The 5,318-nt window shown below is 40.4% G+C and overlaps 1 pseudogene; it reads left to right on the top strand.

The window, feature by feature from the left end:
• Positions 1–836: 836 nt before the first annotated feature.
• LOC106007193 lies at positions 837–1,707 on the top strand (annotated as a pseudogene).
• The last annotated feature ends 3,611 nt before the right edge of the window (positions 1,708–5,318 follow it).

Below are 5,318 nucleotides of genomic sequence, written 5' to 3'. Positions count from 1 at the left end.
AGATTGATTACATTCATGGGGAGGGCCCCAAGGGGTCGTTCTGTCCAGGTCCTCGCACTGAAGCCCTCATCATAAATGCCTATTTGTTGAGCAGCTGTTACCGGTCGTTACCTGATGACTGCGAGTGACACTTTTAAAGTGGGAAATTATTGAGCTTTTTGTGTGTAAAAGGTTTCTGAACTACCTATTAGTCAACCAGTTCTCCCTTAGCAGCACATAAAACTGTCATTTTGAGTCACACTGAGTCAACCACAGGCTACCTTGACTCATGGGGACAAAAATGAGTTTATGTTGAACAAGAGCTTAGACCCGCCCAACTCCGCTACCGTTTTCGTTTCTCTAAAACTTAATGTGAATTTGTCACACGTGGGTCAAAAATCTGTATTTTCTTAACATAAATTTCAGCATAGGTGACTATCCAATATAAAAGGAAGTATGGAACCAACCCCAGGTTCAAAATCTGGCTCTGCCATTCTCTAGCTCTGTGACCTTGCACCAAAGGTTCCTCATCTGTAAAATGGGACTTTGGCGACCTCCGCGTGGGACTATGGGACTACAGCGACCTCCCCTGCTGCAAGGATTCATATCACTCTGCAGGGAAAGCACCAGGCATAGAACATTTCTCATTTTAAGTGTCCCCGTAGTACAAGCATGTGTACAAGCATTAGTGTTTACTGAGTACCTACTACAAATCATGTGTTTGCTTCTTTATGTGAGAGCGTCTGTGTTTGTGGCCTTATTGGGACCCTCAATGTTAGTGTTTTAAGCTTTCATTCATTCACTTTCAGCTTTTAGCTGGGAGGACACCTAGGTGCAACTCTCCTCTGTTGTCTCGAATCTGGGTTCATCCGACACCTGCCGCCTCCGCCATGCCGCCTGAGTTCAACCTCAGGGACATCAAAGTCATATACCTGAGGTGCACCGGTGGGGAAGTCACTGCCACTTCCGCCCCGGCCCTTAAGACTGGCCCCCCTGGGTCTGTCTCCAAGAAAGTTTGGTGATGATATCGCCAAGGCAAGAGGTGATGGGAAGGGTCTGAAGATTACAATGAAACTGACCATTCAGAACAGACAGACCCAGACTGAAGCGGTACCTTCTGACTTGGTGCCGATTACCAAAGCCTTCAAGGAACCACCAAGAGATAGAAAGAAGCAGAAAAACATTAAGCACCATGGAAAATCACTTATGATGAGATTGTCAATATTGCCCAACAGATGTGACACCAATACTTTTTATTAATTTTATTATTTATCTATTTATTTTTTTTAAAATTTATTTATTTATTAGAGAGAGAGTACACGAGAGAAAACAGGGGCAGAGGGAAAGGGAGAAGCAGACTCACACTGAGCAGGGAGCACGACTTGGTACTGGACCCCAGGACCCTGGAATCATGACCTAAGCCAAAGAGAGATGCTTAACCAACAGAGCCGCCCAGACACCCCTATTTTTTTTTACTTATTTATTTTTAAGTAGGCTTCATGCCCACAGTGGGGTTTCAACTTACAACCCCAAGATCAAGAGCTTCATGCTCTACCAACTGAGCCAGCCAGGCACTCCAGTGCAGCATCGATAGCCAGAGAACTCTCTGGAATCGTTGAAGAGATCCTGGAGGCTACCCAGTCTACAGATTACAATCTTGATGGCCACCACCCTCGTGACATCATAGATGACATCAACAGTGGGGCAGTGGAGTGCTCATCAAGTTAAGAACTACAAAGGAAGATATTTCAATAAAGAATCATAAGGGTTTTAAAGATAGAGGGAGTACTGAGATTAATGATGGCTTCATGAAGGCTTTAAAGAAGTAGAGCTCAGGGGTACCTGGGTGGCTGTCGGTTAAGCTTTTGCTTTCAGCTCAGGTCATGATCCCAGGGTCCTGAGATTGAACCCCACATCCAGCTCCCTGCTTAGCGGGGAGCCTGCTTCTCCCTCTCCCTCTGTCTGCTTCTCCCCACTGCTATGCTCTCTCTCTCTCTCTTTCTCTCTCTCTGTCAAATAAATAAATAAAACATTAAAAAGTAGAGCTGATAAAAATATATGTTTATAAAAAATAAAAAAAATTATATTAAAAAAAAAAAGTAGAGCTGAATTTTAGCAAATACTCTGGCTTTGGGTAGGCTTCAAAGAGAGGGGAAGACAAAGCAGAGGTTGGAGTCTGTATGAACAAAGTTAAGGAGGCTGCAATGAATGTAGCAACAACCTGACACTGACAGGAGGAAGACAAAGGAATAAACATTTTCAGAGAAACTGCTATGTGCCAAGAATCTTTGCGGGCTCATTTAGGCAAATAATTGCATTTAATTTTCCTAACAAACCTATTAACTAGATTTATTTATTGGCTCCTCAGTTATTAACTGAGTGGCTACAATTTTTTTGGAAGAAGCTAGAAGTTAAGAACCTTGTTTCAGACCATGCAGTCAACAAGCAGTAGAGCTAGAATTCACACCCAAAGCTCCTGCCCCAGGCTTGTGTTTTTCCAGCTGTAAATTGCTACCTTTAGCAGCATATAGGAAATTAAAGTGGGGCAGATTACAGAGGACAAGAAAGCTGGGTAGATGAGTTTAAAATTATTGCTATGTTGATGATTCTATTGCCCTGTAATTAAATTATAGCTACACTAGCCATCCATGTATGCAATTTATCAATGATTAAATAAATGATAAGATAAAATTTTTGTTAATCCGATTAAATCAGATTAAAGGAGACATATACTATATATGTCTATAGATAGTATACTATATGTGTGTATATATATATATATATATATATACTATATGTGTGTGTGTGTGTATAGATACATGATCCCGGGGTCCTGAAATCGAGCCCCACATCAGGCTCCCCACTCAGCAGAAAGTCTGCTTCTCCCTTTCCTCACCCTGCTTGTGCTATCTCTCTCTTTGTGTGTCAAATAAATAAATAAAATCTTAAAATTAAAAGAAGACATTTTTGGGTTGACAGACAAAATTGGAATTAGGATGGTAGGTTAGGTAAAAAATATTCTATCAATGTTAACTCTGCTGAACTTGATAACTGTATTATGGTAAGGTAAGAGGAAATACACATTGAAATATTGAAGGGTAAGTTCTGAGATGTATGCCACTCGCTCTCAAATGGTTCAGAAAAAAAATACACACACACACACACACACACACACACAAACATATGGAGAAAGAGAGAGAAAATGAGAGAGCCAGTAAGGTAAAATGTTAATTATAGGTAAATCCATACAAATACAATACAATCAGGTTTTCTTTGTACTATTCCTTGTGCTATTCCTATCCTTGAAACTTTTCTTCAAATTTTCTATTATTTCCAAAAGAATTATATTTTTGATCATTTTTATTTTGAAGATTTGGGACTAAGTGCATTGATCAAATATTTAAGGTTAACCAAAAGTGACTTTTTGAAATAAAAATCTAGCATAATACTTTCCTCTTTTAAAAAGATCAAATTTAATTTATCCAGACTGTAGAAAGAGAAAATGGAATTTAATGAGCACCTAATTTGTTCTAGGTCCTTTACAAATTTTTTTCATGCAATCTTCACAACAGTCTTCAAGGTAGATTTTATCCCCATTTTTTAAGTGATAAAACTGAGGGCTCAAAGAACTCAAAGCTCCCAAGGTAATGTGGAAATTGGATTCAAACCCAGATCTATTAATATCTGTAGTGTCAAATTAAAGTAAATACCTACAAGGCATGAAAATATCACAATCATCTCATTATTTATATGTAAAATTAAAATGCATTCATATTAAACTATTACATTTGATATTAAACAAACACTGGTTAATGTCCAACCTTTACTTGGATTATCTTAAAAGCACAATTTGGATTATTTGCCTTAAGTGCATTGTCTTACATGTCCCTTGTGGAGGTCAATCACCAGCTATAGAAGCTGAATCATGAAGCAAAGAGAAGAGATGCGGTAGCAGAAAATACCACCATAACCTCACTTGACTGCAACTGAGCACCCAACCTGTTAGATCTGGGTTTTCATTCTACCCCCTCTGTTAAGTACACATGCACGCATGTGTGCACAGCGGCGTGCCCATACGTGTGATATCATTCAGCCCCTTACTCCCCACCCATCCAGACCTATATAGTCCCAACCTGGGACTCTGTCTACTCCTCCTTTTCCTTCCTGCCCCATCAATGTTTAGTTATCAGAGAAGGACTACTACTAAGGGCCCACAGTGAAACAGGACCACCTCATGTCCCATCACCATGGGTCTGTATCTCCACAGGTAATTTCACCCAACAATGCACTCCACTGATTCAATTTCCTTTGTCACATTCCCTATTGTGATGCCAAACAGTCATAACTGCTGTTAAACCAGGCCAAGAATGTGTTTGGAGATCGTGTAGAATGGAATTGGTTGTAAGAAGAGGTGTCAATTATCGTAGACTTGTTCATCTTTTCCCTGCCATGGTGGCATTTGAAATTTTTCTCTTACTCATTTAGATTCCAATCTCTGAGCTTCCCTCTCCCTTCTTCCAGCTTCTAAGTAAAACAGATTTTTCTCAGCAAAATAACCCTTCGGTGACTAGCAGAGACAGGCTGGTATGTGGGCTACAGCAGATGTACGAGACAAGCTCTACAGGCATGTTAAAGGGCTCAGTGTCAAGATAAAATTTATCTAATGCAGCATTTCCTCTCAAGTGCAATTTATCATCCCTTAGATGTTGAACCCCTTATAAATATTAGATTCTCTTTTTCCACAAACACTGTTTGTTATTGTACCCTTGGTTCAGGACAGGCTTTGAAATTAGATTGACTCATTTCATTTCTGCTTGCAGATTCACTTTCTTTACTCCCAATTCTAATTTTTTCCCTTTGCCTTGAAATTCAATTTCTATTCTAACACTTTGAAAAACAATGTCAATTAGAATTTGGCACTTCTGTGGAAGCTGTTTGTTCCAAAATGCCTTTTAACACACTTGCATCAGTGCAGTGTCTATTGAAGGACCCACATCCTAGGAAGACGGCTGGCATCTGCAAAGTCACCTGGGATGTGCCTCAGTGTGACAGTGCCACTGATGCCATGAGGCCTTTGCTGCGACTGAGCAAAGAGATCCAGTTGTTTCTAAACTATCAAGGCCAATGATGATAGAATATTAGAGCTCGACGCCGGCCGTGCCAGCTCATTTTTTTTGGCGGCAAGATTGGAGAAAGGAGCAGTAGTCACTGAACGCGATCCTAGAGAGGGATTAACAGGTCCTGACTCATAAGGATTCTAGGTCATGTCACAGTAGCATGCCCAAAGGGACTGACAAAGCCATGCCAGTGCATAACTAATAGACGTCAGAAACCGGGGA

Source organism: Mustela putorius, unplaced genomic scaffold, assembly GCF_011764305.1.
Source record: "Mustela putorius furo isolate JIRA1106 unplaced genomic scaffold, ASM1176430v1.1 tig00000242_pilon_pilon_pilon, whole genome shotgun sequence".
NCBI lineage: Eukaryota > Metazoa > Chordata > Mammalia > Carnivora > Mustelidae > Mustela > Mustela putorius.
This window is presented reverse-complemented; position numbering and strand designations above follow the sequence as displayed.